Genomic DNA, 18088 nt, shown 5'->3' with positions numbered 1-18088 from the left:
TTTTTACCTGCAGTTGAGTAATAATTCAATAATGCAACAGTACTTCTACTTAATTATAGATTTTCAGTACTCTCTCCACAACCAGTGATTTAATTCTGGGGGTGTTTTTTTCTACGAGGGCAGTCGTGCACTTTGTACAGCAGTTTACAGAAGGCAGATTATTGTTTGCTGTGAATTCATGGACAGTATATATTTGACAGAATATCCCAGCTGTTGACTAAAAAAACAACAAAACACATAAACGTTTCAACATACAACAGATATTTAAAAGTTTTGTCCGAGACTCATAAAATATCAGTATGTTCAACACATAAAAGAAAACCCGCCTTCAATTAAAAACATGAGCAGAATTAATATAGTTTGCTCACAGTTTCTGGTCATCTTTCTACACAGGTGTGTTCTAAAAACACAACAGGCTGTATGTAATTAGACAGTGAATATGGACAAAAGAGACGTCTTATGGCATATGGCAGGGTCAGATGGAGAAGGAAAATCTTGTCATACAGCGGCGGAAATCTATTAACTTGCATACATATGGATTTATGACAACAACTGGCATAAGGAATCATGAATAACTTACAGACGGATGTTCTTATATAAGCATCAATTGTTAATTGAAGAAGCTGTCACACTCCCTGGGGCTGTCAACATAGTTTTATAAGCATTCAAACTCAGCTTTATCAAATTAATGATCTATTCAGTGCTGCCTGATTCTCCTGTAATCCATCTTTGCACTTTCTGCAGTGAAAAATACTCAAATTTAGTTCCTGAGACATATCATTCAAACATTTTTTTTTTTAGTAAAGATGGCGGTGCTACACATGCAAGTCCGGGTGATTTTCCCCGGACCCCAAGACGCCGGATGACGACTACCTCTGTTGCATTTTTCATGTCTCGTCTCTGTAAACAGCGACAGTGGAGTCAGCAGGAAAGGCCCGGTTGTGCCGGGGAGCTCAGGTGTGCTGACAGGTAGATCTCTACAGGCCATGTGGGGCTCGCTGGGGAAATCATGAGCCGCCCTCTTCTCACAGAATGAACGTTTTCACCACTGAGAGGAAGAAGGGGGAAAAAAAAGCTGCTGTGCACAGAGGAAGCCTGGAGCGAGTGAACGTATTGACGCGGGGACAATGGAGTGGACTATCTGGGGTTCTGCATTCCTGTCGAACAACTTCAGCTTTCTATTCTATTGTTAACCTGATCTGTATTTAAATTCTGTATTTCCTCTGTGTGATATGTCGGGTCTGACAGAAGTTCTTCACAGCATTCAGATCTGTGCAGTAGTGCAGTAGAAGGCCCCAGTATAGAGGATTCAAATGGTGCTAATTTATTCCAATTAAAGTTGGTCATCCTATTCATAGTCTTGTCCTTGTTTGCTTCTGTGTTGGGCCACCACAGATACATACTGTAGCCTCAACATTTACCGTAAGCGCTATCTGACTTTATTTCGCTCTGTAATTATTGCTGTGAGGAAGGGATGAAACCTATTGGTTTATGGTTGCAGGTTGACCTACCTCGTTTTCTTTGTGCAAAGTCAGAGTGTACAATTAAGGCAAAAATTACAGTCAGGAACACATTCACCTTTCAGCAGTTCACTCTTATTTTACCATGTGATTTGGATGGTATGGGATTGTTTTGTTGCAGTACCACAGCTGGCCACTGGGACACAATGACAACAAGACTAGCTTGCAGACTCTCATCCAGATTTTTAATGCATCCATGCTCAAACTAAATTTACTTTTAGCCATTACCCAAGATATACTGTAACTTAGATGTAAAGGTTAGCAAACAATAATCTGACTTCAATACAGCCAGCCTTGATTTCATGGAATTAACTATATTTGTTTATTTGTCCTTGTGAAATTTTGCACAACTGATATCAATGCGAGTCGTGTCAGTTATGAGTTACTGTCTTCAGGCTAAATTCAAATTCACAAAAGAAGGGTGACATTCTGGTTTGTGATTATTTATTTTTTTCCTAATTGTTAGAGCTCACATACTGTAAGGTTTCACTTCAACGAAAGAGACGGCAAAGCAGAATGCAAAGAAATGACAGTTTTGACTATGTATAGGGTTGCAGAGATATCTGCTTAGGTTAGCATGCTAACTGGCTAGTGCATCCCGTCTTGCAATACCACTTTGCACCTCAAGAGGTGATAGTGAGTCACGGTAACATCCTGTCTGCCCTCAGTCCAGCATGAGAGGATGAAGAAGCAGCGCTGCCCTGATAGAAATAGAAGCAAAACAAGCTTTGACACTGGTGTTACTTTTCATTCATCCACAACTTTTCTTCTAAACTGGTCGGTAAACAGCTGTTAATGCTAACATTGGCTAGTTAGCAATAGCTTATGAAGGTAGCTAATTGTATAATGTTACTGACAGTGGTAAGATTACCTAGACTGTGCATTTATAAGAGGTAAAGACTCATGTACTTATTTTCAGGTCCGGGGTGGAGTTAATTTTTGAATGTTTTCAACTAAAATACTAACATATTGTACCTTTAATATTTTTGTAACTTCTTGTAACATCTGTACTTTCTGTTTTAGTGTTAACGTGTCAATCAGGCTCACAAATATTTGCAGGATTTATGACTAACAAACACACAGAAAGCAACACCCTTGTCATGTTTTTTCTTTTTTCTTTTACCAAACTGGTCAGGTTTATCAGCTCCATGCTGCCAACATAAATATGAGAATGTCATTCTACAAGTAGGAGTTTTAAGTTTGAATATTTGCCTTGTCATCTGTGAGAATAAGTAACATGCCGTGATCAACATCCATCTCTATTAGAAGCTCAGTTTGAAAAGGGAGAGAAAAAAAAAAAGTCTGGTACAAACACTGGCCAAATCAGAGGATAGCAGCGAAAACAGAGTGATAGCTGCGTGTTTGAACTTGGTAATTGGTTGGGCACTCGGTAGGCAATACAACAGAGGACCTACGGAGTGTGGTGTGTGTTTCCCAGCCCCACTGTGCAGCCTCAGAGTACAAAGGCAGAGAATGAACTTCAGAGGGTTTTAATGCCTGAAGAGAAGAATATGGACATTAAATTATCAGGGGGAAACAGCAGGGTGTGAAAAAAGAGCCTTCTAAAGCCTGCGAACGCAAACGTACATACAGGCTGCTTCTGACACGGAAACCTGGCCAAATTCACAGGCTCCTTTATTCTGAGCTTCACACTGATACTCTCGCTGTTTGTGTGTGTCTGCGTGTGTGTGTGTGTGTCTACATGAATATACTGTATGTGTGCACATCCTTTACTTTTTAAATTGGAATTCAAAGCAATAAGCTACCATAATACACATCCACGCATGCTTTCCTTGCATTGAAAATGGTCATATTGGTAAATATGCACAGTACTTTTTTTTTTTTTTTTTTTTTTTTTTTAAAGCTAGACTTACAGTAAATCTGTTATCAAAAAAACAACAACATTGTAGCTCATTTACTGCATCTGAGAGAGAAACCTTGTGGACATTCTGAATTTTACATCACTAAATAAATTAATTTTATTGCAGTTTGCAATTTTGGATCATAAAATGTGCCCTTAAACTAAAGACAATTTGTCATCAGTGGAACAGCTACAGGTTTGTCCCTTGACAGCATTTTGTGTCCCTTTCTAGTTTTATACTCAGGAAAAGATGAAATCTACAGTGTTCAGATGATAAAAATAAAGTTAAAGGTATAACATGCAACATATGCCATAAAAAAACAATGTATAGAGTCATATAAACATATTCCCTTTCAATCATCCATAATGAGTCACCCCCGTATGTATCTCCTTATTTTTCTCATTATTTTGCTGCGCTCGGGATGCTTTACCAACCTAAAATGTTTGTATTTGACATTCACAAATCCTGCTGATTCTACCTTAAATAGTTTGTTCAAAATGTAAAAAATAATATTGATTTTCTCTTGTCCTGACAGATTATTAACTAACAAACTAATTTCAAATACGTGGACACAACAAAAACAAATGTAATTTCCATCGCTGCGTCCGGCATCGTGTTCGTGATGAGTGACACTGGTTTGAAACAGCTTGAAAACGCATTGTTCAGCATTACACAACAGCAGCAACGAGGCCTTTGAGGGTCCCTCCAAATAGTCTGAATTTCAAAGTGAGCGAAAAAATAAGTACAATGGGAAATAAAAGACTATAGCTAAATGAAAAGAATCACTCTTGAGAGTTACAGCTTTACACACACACCTTATTAATCTTTAATATCTTGTCTTGCTCCCCCTTCTTTCCTTCTTTTCCTCCCTCTCTCCAGTTTATCTCTTCTGAAGCAATTATACCCAAGAGGACCGAGCACATAGGACATGCTCCCACTACCTAGAGCAATAATATATCATTACATACTAAACATATAGCAGCTACGCAAACAGCCTTTATTGCTACTCCAGGGCGAGTGCTATTTATAAGCACCAGCACATAGCCACAGAGATCACTCCTCTACCTGAGCTGCATTTGTTTGTTTGGATTTCAGATTGTTCTGCGTTTCTCTGAGCACTCGTGTGCTGAAAATGACGCCTGTCAGTTTGTCCATTTGTTGCCATTTAATTTCAGTAGCTTCATATTGACATTAGGGGGTGCTGGAATGCTTTAGAGTTGAGTGATGAGGTGCTGGATTTGAAGCAGTGCTGAAAACTGACTACAGTATGTGATATTATTTTTTAAAACACTGAAACATTTATGAGATTTAAATTCGACTGCTTCGGAAAAGCTTTTCAATTCAGCTTTTTTTTGTTGCACTAAATTAATGTCAGGTGATAGTGACAATCGATTGGATACAGGATTTTAAAATGTGTAAACCTTGTTAATTTTTTGCAAAAGATCTTGCAGATAGAGACCCTATAATTGTGAGCACATTTTTCAAAAAACATAAAAAGGCTTTGAGTTTTTTTTTTTTTTTTTTTTTTTAATACATTTCTTTACATTCGAAAAATATTTTAGCAAGATTCCTCTCAAAAGAAAAACCTGCTCGGCTGTTCAAACTGGAATCAAACATCTTTCAACAGAGAAACTCTTTCATACTTGCTGGGAAAAAAAAAAACTCTTACTAAGTAACTTATTCAAAGTACAACTCATGAATTATTTAAGAGAACACATTTCCCCTTGTTTATTTATATATACATATGTATAAAATATCATTTATTCTAAGAGGGTCTATAAATCAAAAGTATTCCCAGAGAATAACAGATAAGTGAGGTTATTGTGCAATGAGGCCAGCTGGTGGTAATAATTTAATGACGTTTTACAGGCGCTATAAAGACAGCAAACAGATGTGGCATTAAGGATTATAAAGTTGGTAAAACTTTTAACAAGTGCTATGTATTTCGGCGGTACAACAGCACAACCCCCAGAATAAAAGGAATTTACACATCCTTCAATTCCAAAGCTATCAATCACACGCGTGTTATTCCCCTGGGAGCGTCTTTACATGCATATTTATCAGCTCAACATGCTAATTCCCGCTGCTATACGCCCGCCAGGCACGTCTCCAGGCGTGTTTATGACTCGTAATTGTTGATATCCTTTGATATATTTCTCTCAACTAAGACATCATTTGGTTTTTGTGGTCGAAAGTCAATGAGGCACAATGACCCGAGCTTTCAATTCAAATTTACAGTTCAATATCTATTATACGCTATTCAGTGCCTGGAGACGAAGCCTCTTTCAAAGCAGAAGGGGGATTCAGCTGTACTGTATAGCACTTATCAGCAGTAAAGCTCATCTCAAGGTTAGTTAATTGATTTGAAAATAAAATAAGGAAAATTGAATTATTATTGCAGGGAAACGGCGCCATGTTTCATGCTTTTTAGCAGGAGTTTGCTTGTCAGAGTGGAGCACCTGAGGGAGAAGTAAATAAATAAAATGCATGTTTGTTGTAAACTTCCATAACTTGGATGTTGCTCACAGGAGTTCTGAATAGTTTATCATCTTTTGCCAAAGAACTAATTGTGAAAAAGTTTCTGCCGTATAAGACACATGTGCCATATTGTTGCGAGATCCAAGTTTGTCAGCATGCATTTACATTGCTAAAGAGCATATATGGCAGATGAAGCATTTCGGCATAAATTCAGCTCGGATGAGAATGAGTGGGAGATCTCTCCTGCTCGCGCTCTCTCTTCTCTTTCTGTCTTTTTTTTCTCTCTTTATCTTTCTTCCAGTCCCTCTTCCTCTCCCCTTCCCTTTTCGCTTTTCCCGCAGACACCTGCCGACGAGCGCGCACCTCCAGGGAACCAACATCTGAGAAATGCAATTTGAGCATTTCAGTGCCACAAAGAAAAGACAAACAATGCTGGAAAAACGAGGGGATAAACACGCTGCCGAGTTGATGCTGGACAAACATGTCGCGTTCCCTCCAATTCACAAATGGCCCTGCCACGTTCAGCGCTCACAGGTGTGGAAATTCAAGGACAAACTTGATTGCGCCCGTGGCCGCTGTTGTTGTTTCTGGGTTTGTTTGCTTGTCGTGCTTGTCTCTCTACTATTGTTTGACAGATTCGCTCCTTGAGGGATGCGCTCCTTTAAAATGACAGGAGAGGGATGGGTGCTCTTAAAAAGACGAGAACGAGGGAATTAGTCTTCATCAGACGTTGAGCTTAGAGGAGAAAATCGGCAAGCGGAGAAGTCGGGTCCACGGGCCGAGATGTTGAAGGAGCATCTCATGGGAATCCAGCGTTTTATTAATGCCTTCTGGCCGGAGAGAGCTACGAAAACTGGTAAAAGCTCACTTGTCAGTGATTGTGAGTTTGACCAAATAACCCCGACTCTAACCAGGGCCGTAGCCACGAGTTAACAAATGCTGAGGCCATGAATCCTGGCCCCACTAGAGTGGATTTGGGACGTGGCCCCCCCCCGAGAAAACTTTGAAGACTATAGCATAAAACTATGCATTTTAATACGTTTTGAGAGGAATAATAATCAAATAATGTCAGTGCCAACACATAGATGAAAACTGGATGAGAATCCAACAAAAGATAAGTCACAAATATGGCCAATTTTGAAATCACTCTTTTCAGTTCAGTTTCCTGTTGCACTGAAAATCTCTTTCATTGTCTAACAAATTAAAACACAAGTGCAGTATTTTTCAGGTTTTGCTCTAAATTACCTGACAAGTGTTCTAACACTCATTACTCAAGTTCATCCAAACAATAAGCCATCATCTAAAAGTTGCACTCGGCGTGACAGAGAAAAAATAGTGCACTGTTGAACAAAGGGAGAAGTTTTCACTTAATAAAGATGCATGACGGCTGTGGTCAGGACCCCGAACCCAACAACAACAGGGGTGTTCCTAGACAGGGAGGGCAAGGGAGGGCACTTGCCACCCTTAAAATCTGATTGGCCACCCCAAGTATGATGGATTATCTGTCCAGGGAGAGGTGAACATTTCTACATGTGCATTTTTTTTAATCTTTTGTATGCAGCCTACTAGTGTTTTCATGATGCCTGTGGAACGAGGTACAATGCAGGTACAATTTCTTTTTTTAAGGACTTGTAGAGTAAAGAATGGAGGCTTTAAATTATGCTTTTGTGCCACTCTGTCGTGTTGTGATTGATAAGACTATTTATCCTTTACATGTATGAATGCACCTGCGTGTGTGCATGCGCTTGCAGGTATTTCATGCCGTCCCTGCAAAAGTCAGTGTCCCACCGTGGCCACCCTTGTCAAAAAAGTCTGGACACGCCAGTGAACTACAACACAGAAATACAAGATAAAAAAAGAGATATGCTTAACAAAAATTTAGTTAATGTAAATAATAAAATGACTGGCAGAGCTGACTGCTGTTAAATTAAAACTTATTTCTTTGCCTAAAAAAACCCGAAATTATTAAAATGTCCCAAAAAATACAAGAGGACATGACCTCAGTGTATTCAATAGTAGCTAAGGCCCTGACTCTGACTGTCTTGGTAAAGATCTTGCCCTAATTTGCGACAACTAGCTAATTAAAGCTTTAAGCTGCACGGCAAAGGGATAAATAAAAGCCTTTCCAGACAGTTCATAGATTTTTCAAAGAGAAAAAAAGAGACGTCTCATGGTCAGTCTGCGAGCGGGGAGTCGCTCCTTACAATATGGACATTGTCAGTGGCTCATAAAAGACAAATAAGTAGGTGTCACTGCAGAAATTACTTTCCATGATGAACTGCACAGCCATCATCAGCAATGACACAGCGTCATTCACATCAACAACACAGGTGCATGAAAAATGGAATGGGCTGGCAGGAAAATGAATTATTAATGACACATTTAAGTATTATAACAGAAAATCAATGAGCATACCTGGTGTAATTAACATGCACAATGTTTTCCATAATCCAGCACAGTATAATTATGCCTCTCTATTCCAGAACACGTTAGCATTAGCTTTTTCTAAAGCACACAACACCTGTTTATTTGGTTTGCTTGTTCTCTGCCTTCCTTTTTTCCCTGTAATGATAAAGAGGCTGCAAAATGTTATTTAGCTACGCCGCGGTGTTGGATGTGGACCTACAGTCATTTGAAGCTGGCCGCAGACCTTAAGCTCAGAACCTAAAGGGATCAAAACTGTGTGGTTAAATTGCCTGTTTTAACAAAATGGCTTTGTGTGTCTCTAGCAGTCTGTGTTCTGACCAGAAAAACAATTTATTTATTTTTTTACTCCTTTTGAAGTTAAAACAAATGTTCCTACACAATTTAAGTTACATGAATAGATTTCTACAAACCCTCAGTGCTTATTCTGCAGCTTAATCACAGAATATCTACCACCAAACATGTACATTTTATGTATTTCATGTGCTGCTATTGATTCAGATTGAAGGGTTGGGGTGTGGGCTTATCTCTGTATACTGTAACATGTCCACTAATCACTGATTACCACCGTCTGTTTGTGCTGTGACCAGTGGCAGTGTACAAGATTTCCCATCGTTCCTGAAGGATGCTGGGGAACAGCTTGAGCGGAATCCAGCACGGGACTGGGATTTTTGGCAAGTCAAACTTTATCAGCACAAACATGCGCAAAATGAAAACAAACACAACCCAGACTGCTAATTACCATCCGCTTGGACCTCTGTCCCCTATTTTTCTCAGAGAGACTCAAAATGGCCGACTGCACCGCGCACTCCCCTAAAAGCATCGGGGGAAGCTGCTGCTGTTCCCTCTGTCCAAGGGACAACCCTTGTCGCCTGGATAATACAGGTTGACACACTGGTAGCCCCAGTGATTTTTCAAACCTATTATTTCATGTGCAAAGTTATAAATTACACGACTGACACCAGTCTGGTATCTTCTGGGCCATGTGGCCTGAATCAACGCCAAATCCTGTGCCACTAATTTTACTAATTGCCTGAGCCTGGCCAACACTTTTCATTGGTGTGGAGCCTACAGTGTCACAGGAAGCTAATGAGCGCTAAATAATGTATGTGAACCTCTCTAATTGCTTCATTTCTCATTTTGCTTACCAATTCTCATATCATGGTTAGAGGTGCCAATTTTTTTTTTCTTGCTGATGATTCTAACAGTGGTTAATACTAATAACTGCTCCAGTCTGTCAAAGGGCAGATCCTGGGAAAATGAAGCTTGTCACAGCACTGTATTATATTGTATAATAGAGAAACACACAACGGCTGGGAATGTATTTATACATATATTATTCTTGAATAATCCTCTCTTTCTGTGTGAAATATTCAGATGGAATGTGAACTCCAAGCAGCCCTCTTTGGGTAAACATTGCATTATTTTGGATGCGCTCATTGATGCATACAGCATCATCAGGTAAGACGGTGTATGCCAGCATGTGCCACCTGGGGCTGTGCGTGTTTATGTATTTTTTGTGTGTCTGCGCTTGTGTGAGTGTGTGTAGATTCAGATTGTGAATGTGCTCACACAGACATGCATATGGGTGTCTGATAGTGTGCGTGCATGTGTCTGTGAATGTGTTGTTTCCCCTCTCTGGCTGGATTCCCACTGCAGCACCCGTTGGCCACCTCTCCTCCCAGTCCTATCAACAGGGAAGCTGTAATTTAGCAGCAAATTTGATCATCCAAATAGCTGAATATTTAATGGTATTAAAGCGCGAGGTAAAAAAGCTGTATTATTTATTTACTCCCTATAGTGTAACCTCTATTCAGGCGACGCCAGGTGGTCCTGTAAATATACTCTATCTGACACACGTGTTGAATTATTGACCGATAATTTATCATAATTCATGTCACTGAAAACTCAATAATGCTCTCCAGGACTTCATCGCCTCCTCCTGCTCGTGACCCAGGCGGAGACGGTGGCCTGTCAAGGTGGTGAGAAGGTCGATGCTCCCATAGAAACAACAACGCTCGATCGAATCATGTTTACTGTATATCAAGGCTGCAGTCAAGACCAAAACCAGGGCTAATAAAGTTTGAATCAAGGACCCAAAAACCAGTTTTATGTCAGAATTCTTTTGGATATGTGAAAATATTTGTGAAATATACATGGTATTTCTTTAAGCTTAAAAAAATGAATGAATGGCGGGCTTAAAATTTTAAGTTTACTGAATTTGAAAAGACAAGTTGAGATAATTTGTAATGATTCAAAACAAACAAACTTTTTTGGTCTGATTAACTTGATATTAATTCAGTTATACTTGAGAAAACATGTTCAATAAGCTTAAGATATTAAGTTGAATCAACAGCTGTTCAGTCACTGATGAACAGTACAAGCAAATTTTCTTTTCTTTTACATTTTCCCTGTTTGAAGAGTCACTTTTTCATTTCAGACAGAGAACTTACAGCTGCAGCTGCTCCTCTTGTTCCAGCTCTGAACAAAGACAACATGTGAATTCATTACATTTTAAGAACTCAATACTATCCTTCATGATTTTTCATCATTGTAAAAACAAGCAACTATGAATTAATTATCTTAAAATGTATCAGAAACTCACAGCAACTTTCCACTATATATGTTTTCTATACTATAAATAGGAGGCTCTTAGGAGAGTTTAAAGTCTCAAGCAATGCATGCTGGGAAGTATGCTAATATGTTGAACATGTTTCTTAGAAACTTGAGTTGATTGAACTCTGTACAGTACATTAATTCAACTCATCATTTTAAGTTTAAAACTGTCAAGTTACAGGAACTCATGTTTAAAAGTTCAGTCTAGAAATTCTGAATTGATAATAAAATATTTATATTAAATTCATGAGAAACATTAGTTAATTCCACTAAATTCTGACATGATTTTAAATAAACCAAACATTATTAAAACTATCATTTCTGACCCCTTACCTCGGCCCTATCTGAATAATGTCCTTTGTATAAAAGACAGGCGCGAGAACCAGTCCAAAACGTCACAAAGTGTCCTTAAAATCCAGACTCCCCATAACAAAGACGAGAGGGGTGGTTTTCAAGCTGTCAAGATGTTTATTTCTACCCGCAACAGCTTCAAAACCACCTGCAGCTGCATCCTTCCACTTTCTGTGACGGATATAATGTGAAGTAGAGAGTTTGAAGTGGAATGCAGGTGGCACATCGGGCTGAGGTAGTTTTTAGAGTTTGTAATGTGCTTTTTTCCTTCCTATTTAACACCACATTACCACACCTCTGGGTCATGTCGTCTGTAGGAAACAATGCCAATAATTCAGTGTAAAACGCAGGAAATGTGCAGAAAGACTGAAACCCAAATAATGTGTTGGTGACACAAATATCTTGGTTACACCCACATAACATAAAGGTTAATTAGACAAAAATGGGGTTTCAACATGTAAAAACTAGGTTTTAAAAATAGGATAAACTGGTGGTGAGAGTACGGCATTTTGGTAGTTATCTTGTCCAGTTTTTAACTTGTATTAAAATGTGTAAAAAAAAAAATGGGGGGATTTTAAATGAGGCCTCCACCTACTAGGTTGCTGCAGGAGGTCAGTCTATTGTTTGAAGAAAAAGGTTCTTTCAGGTCCAAAATCTTTGGCTGGATCTAGATGAGCTTTATTCACTGCACAGCGGAGACGGCCTCACAACACTTGTGTCATGAAACTGTCTGCTGGAGCGGGTTTGTTTGTCAGGTTATAAACAGTTTTACAGGAAATCACAATAAGATCAGAATGCAGATCCCACCAGAAAGGAACTAGGTGCTAAACCAGTGGGAGTGCACCTTTGAGACCCGATGTGGAAGTCTGTGAAATTACAACAGCAATGGGTTCTTTAGATCAAGAAGGACACAACTCATGTTGTATTAAAGCCACAGACTAAGAGGGGAGAGTGGTTGGGGGTCGGTACAGGTGTGATTAAAGGAGAACTGGGCTCTCCTCACAATCCAACAAAAGGTTCACTCACAGAGGTATGTTGCTAACTCTCAGCACAGACACTCAAATTAAGAATATTCAAAGAATCATACTAAGATAAGAATAAAATAAAAAAATAAAATATCTTCTTCCAAACTATATAATGATGTCATACAAAATGGTGCGTAATATTCATATTTTTTCTCTTCATTTGAGTGGCCAGGATAACCTAAATCTATAGTTATTAACAATTTGATAACTTTTCACAGTATCACAGTCGTCAAACTTGAACCAACATGAGCTTCTGAATGTGTGTAAGCAGCCACACCAGCTACACAGTCAGTAACATAAACCAAGAGATGAGCATAAAAGACAACAATTTATCTGTTTCTCACTGTGACAGAGACTCCAGTCTGCAGCGTAGTTCACACACTTCAGGTTTTATGATCAAATAAATGTCTTTATATCACGTCCATAATCACACACTCCTCTTCCTCTCTCCATCATACCCCGGTATTCTTGACTTGAGCACAAATGTTCTTCAGTTGCAAACTGGTACACTCAGTTCACCAAAAACATGAGCATGTTTAATGAACACACTCTTTTAGCATGTGCACAACTGATTACTTGTATTTACAAAGAATACTTCACTGGTTTAGCATCGCAGCTCCACAACTACTATAATGTGCAATTTAAAAAAATTGTCAGTCGGAAATACAGCGCTTAAAAAGAGAGGTATCATCTTTTTTATTCCTTCCTCTTCCATTGCGTTCTTCTGCCTTATCAAAACCCCGTGCCTACATTACCCACAATGCAACTTGACCAGCCAGAGACAGATTTGGTGTATAGCAGCTAGTGTAGCCTCAAACTGCTAGTCTCAAGCAGAGACAGAGGTCTGGCAAGCTCACGTCTTTTTCTAACTCCACAACTGCTGATTAAAAAAAAAATAATAATAAAATAAAACTTGTAGTTCTCAGCTCCAGCCTGCACTGCCTCGAGTGACATCACTTGAGGCAATTTATCAGACTTCACACAGCTCCCTCTGGAGTCATGAAACACTTTCTACATTTTTTTTTTATAAAAATATATGCAGTAGTTCTCACCAAGACCTATAAACAGATTTTTGATGTGTAAAGATCAGATTTGTAAGATTTATGGGAATTTATGGGCAGAATACAGTAGAAATGGGACACATTATTCATAAGTATGTTGTTGTTGTGTACAGTCATCTGAAGAGAAGAATTGTTGTGTTTTAATTACTTTAAAATGAGCTGTTTTACAGCCATTGTAGGCCCTCCTACATGCTTGGAAGGGGAGGGTGAGGCAAAGTGTGTGCAACCTGCAAACTCGCTGTTTAATGTCATATAAATTTTGCACAATAAGGTTAATAAAATGTTGATTTATGTTGATTGCAGGACACCATAAGGGTGAGAAATTACACAATTTAAAGAAAAATTCTTTTCTTGTTCTTATGTTTTTGACATAATTCAAGTTTAATTATTCATTAGTTATAAAGACTGTAGGATTCTTTCTGGCTGTGTTTTAACAGTGCATTTACCTTTACACTATTACCCCTTTTACTGTAAAATTCAAATAAGATTTAAGGCAGAAATGCTACATTATTTTACAGAAATAGTTAGCTATATACTATTGGTTGATCAGAGGATTACTGGTATTTTCATTACTTGAAACAAGCTGTACGTTTTATCCTGAAGAGTAAAATCATCCTTCTGGTATCTGGCCTTTCAAAATCACTTATTAAAACACTTAATTCTGTGTAACTGGTCTCTGGTAAACCGTCTTCTCCAATTCAACTCCGCCGTTTTCACTGCTCATTTGTCTCTTGTAAAGGACTTTGCCTCGTCTTAGACGCCTCGTTTCAGCAAAGTGGTGGATAAATAAAGATTAATTAATTGATTGATTGATGAAAAGGATCTTGTGGCACATTATAACAACAAAAGTCTGCAGTAGGGATAATGAAAAATAGTGGTATGCTGAAAGAAAGGTCTAAAAATACAAAATGCTCTTATTATCCATTAATGACAACACAGTACAGTAGTCATAGTCTCTAATGCAACACCCAAACAGAATGTCACTGGCAGGGAACACAACGCCGCATCCCTTAATAGGATTGTGCCTGTATAGCAATTTGTCAAGCCAAAATATCCAGTATTTATGAGACAAATATAGCACATTGGAACAAGTAAGAGAGAGAGAAATCACAAAATAGTCAATAGGATTAACTGAAGCATAAACTAAATGCTCCTTGATGTGTCATCGATAAAAGGATTTTTGATTATTCGTCACCATAAAATGCGTGGCAAGATTGTCATGCCGTCATTGTATTACTGTATCCCCTTTATCTGTCTGTCAATCTAGCCGCATTAGAATCTGGGCGCTGTTTTTCTCCCCCGCCTTGTTTTTTTTTTAAAAAATGGATTTAACACACAGTCTGCATTTAGAGTGCAAAAAAACAGATTACCTCATCGCCTCAGGTCGACGCTGTGTTAATAAATGGTGAACTTCCATAAATGTGCCCTCGCCAAAGACACAATGTCATCTTCAATTAATTCATCCGCAATCAATACGTTGGATTTGACACTTTGCACATTAGTCACCATGAATCATTTTATTCACAGACGACAACAAAAACCCGACAGACTCCTCTAAGTACTATTAGTGCGTCTTTAATGGCTCACCGTTATTTGGGTTGTCTGAGTGTGATACTTTGCCACAGCACAGTGACCTTGTAGTTATAAAGACTCTGTACTGTAGCGGCTGAAAGTGGATTAATAAGGTTTTGCAGGTGAAAGCTACACTTATCAGCATCTCTGTATTAACAATGGATCAACTAGTGACTAGTTATGAACTCAGAGAAATATCATCAGACTCTGCAGTTCCCCTCGGCTCCATGGAGCGTTTTGGCGTCTTTCAGCTCATTGTTTTGTTTCTCTACGCGGCCCCCGACTTTACAGTTTTCGTTCACTATTTCCGCTTTCATCAACCTTGATTACCTCAGCCGGAAGTTTTGAGCTTAAAAGGCTACAAAATGCTGCACAGACAAGGATAGCGACTAGCAAGTGAATTTGAAGGGGACAGTTCACACAAAAAACTAGCCATCGTCATGCTGATTGATGGTCAGGTCTGTTTTTTTTAGTCCACAAAATACTGCTGTAGTTTCACAGGAAAACAGCGTTGCAGAATCTCTAAAGCAACTTACGTCAGTGGTGACCAAAATAGTGGATGAACACACTTTGTTTCCTAGAATTTGTTTCACTATAGAAGTCCCATATTTAAAAGCTTTTATTTTGAAACAGCAAAATCAGGAAATGTTATGTTTTCATCTGCACTAACTAACACAAGTAGGTTAACGGATGCAAAAAAAAAAAAAAAAAGGTAAAATAGAGCAGATAAGTACAAACAGCGACACTGAAAGAAACTAAACTTCAAACCACAGAGATTCAGTTAGAAGCTGTAAAGGTACTGAGAACTGAACACACACAGACTCAAAAAAATGTCTTTCTCTACGGTTTCCTGCACAGACATGAGTTGAATCTCACAACGCTCGCTTGTTTGAGGGGGAGAAGGAGGGTCATCACAGATTGGCTGTGGGTGGCAAAACATCACGGCAACCTGTTTGGAGGCAGGTCAGACAAGCTTTGGCCCAACTCTGGAGATGGTCCATCGTGGGCTTAACTCAGCACAGCTACTAGTAATCTAAAAGCAAATCAACGAGGCATGATCTGACTCAGTGTGGCCAGAGGGGACAATTTCATTCAATTCATTTATCAGGTGGCCTGACACACGATCCAAGATTAATGGAAATGTTGCTCTGTATCTGCTGGATGTGTAAATAGGCAACTGATGGCTAAGTTTTTTCTTACTCTTTTGAAGGTCCACAGGACAGGGGGTGTTGCACACTGTACAGATTGTAAAGCCCGCTGGGGCAAATTGTGACTTACAGATATGGGGCTATACAAATAAATTTGGACTTGAGTTGACTTAACATGTTCAGCAAAATAACTTTAAAAGGTGACAGTATTTCAGTGTTGCATTTATGACCCGTACCTCTGCCCTCAAATGGCTGAAAAAACAGTTTATCCCGACTGAACTTAAGCCAGTATTTTACTTTACACGTCCGAGAGAGCACAAAGGTTTGCGTGACGTAAATTTCATCATCAGAGAATATATGCAATTCTCTTGAGGGCATCGGCAATTTGTCATGACCGCGCAGATTGTGAACGAACACACTGATCCTGTAGAACGGAACGTGTCCTTCAGATGAACTCCAGGAAGCGGGTAACAGTTTCCCCCTCACCAGACTTTCAGTGCCTGTTTTGATAGAAGCGAAACAAACAGAGCTTGTTTTTTTATGGACAACCCAAAGAAACATTTCCTTTTGAGAATTTGCCATAGACGTTCACAGTTTGGAGCTGGTCAACAAAATCACAGGACTATTATAAAGGTAGTAAGACCCTAATTATATGTTTCATGATGCAGCAGCTCTTATATATCAAATTATCTGGCTGTAATCTGCAGAAGTCTGTAACAAGTCGAGGGGGATCAACCCCAGCCTGCAGTCATCAGTAAGAGAAACACAAAGACAAAAAGCTTTTCCAGTCAATGGGGAAAAAAAATAAAAACATTAAAAACAACAAGTTGATCTAAGCCTTGACAAGTGAAATAAATGTTTTGAATAATTTAACTAAAGCAAACATTTCTTGTTAATTTCAGGCTAATTATAGCCGTGCTAGTGGAGAGAGTTGGTAATTTAAGCTCTTGGGCTCCGCTTGTCACAACGACTCCTTGAAGCTTCAGTGACTGCCACAAATAATTTGTGCACTTACTTAATAAAAATTAGCCTCGCAATCACGGCGAGTTCAAAGGGAATTCTGGGTGGCGGTGGATTAGGCGGTCGACATTACACTACAATGGCTGCTGTGGATTGTTGTTGCAAAGGAGCACCAGCCCAAATCACACTGGTCAAATTACAGCCTGTTTTATGTTATTCAGATGATAGCGGCGCGGAAATAAGGGGATCATGAACAAATCTATGCTGCTTTAGCTCCATGGGTGAGACCCAGGCAATATTCATGGCTCCAAACTGTGAGCGAAAGGAGCCTAAATAACTGGCAGAAAAGGGTATTTAATGAGCCAACAGCAAGGCCCTCATAGACAGTGAAGGCAACATTATCAAGAGGATGCAGGTGAGTACAAGTGGATACAAGCATGGGCTGTTTGGATAGATGACACCATGTTCCACATTTATCTCCACAAATTTGATGGGAAATGAGTCAGACCTAGCATGACGCTGCTGATCATTGAGGATGCTCTGTGTTTTATGTCTTTTTTATAAGCAACACATTTATGCATGAGGCAAATTCACCCTCCAGCAGAACAAGCAGAACCTGGACTGATGAAATCACAATGTGTCTTTTTAAAGAGAAAACTAATTCCTCTGCAAACAGCAACACATTTTAAAAGATTTGGGTTGTGCAGTTTTGTTAAAAAGTGAAACCCTCTAATGATCCTAATGTAAAGCACTTTGGCACTTGAGCCTTTTGAAGTAAAATGTGACATAATCCAAGTATTACAATATTAAAGTAATGCAACTTGATTACTTTGTTATTTTTGGATTACCTCAAAGTAAAATATGGTGAAAATTTCAGCCTAACAAAGTATTTTTTATCATAATTATAATTATAATTAAGTGTAATTTTCACCATCAATTATTTGGCTGATTATTTTCTCAGTTAAGTCCAAGATGACGTCCTCAAATGTCTTCTTTTGTCCACAACAATAAAATATTCAGTTTACTGTCAGAGAGGACAGAAAAGAAACCAGAGAATATTCACATTTAAGA

The sequence above is a fragment of the Lutjanus erythropterus genome, chromosome 9, assembly GCF_056507025.1.
Source record: "Lutjanus erythropterus isolate fLutEry1 chromosome 9, fLutEry1.hap2, whole genome shotgun sequence".
NCBI lineage: Eukaryota > Metazoa > Chordata > Actinopteri > Lutjaniformes > Lutjanidae > Lutjanus > Lutjanus erythropterus.
This window is presented reverse-complemented; position numbering follows the sequence as displayed.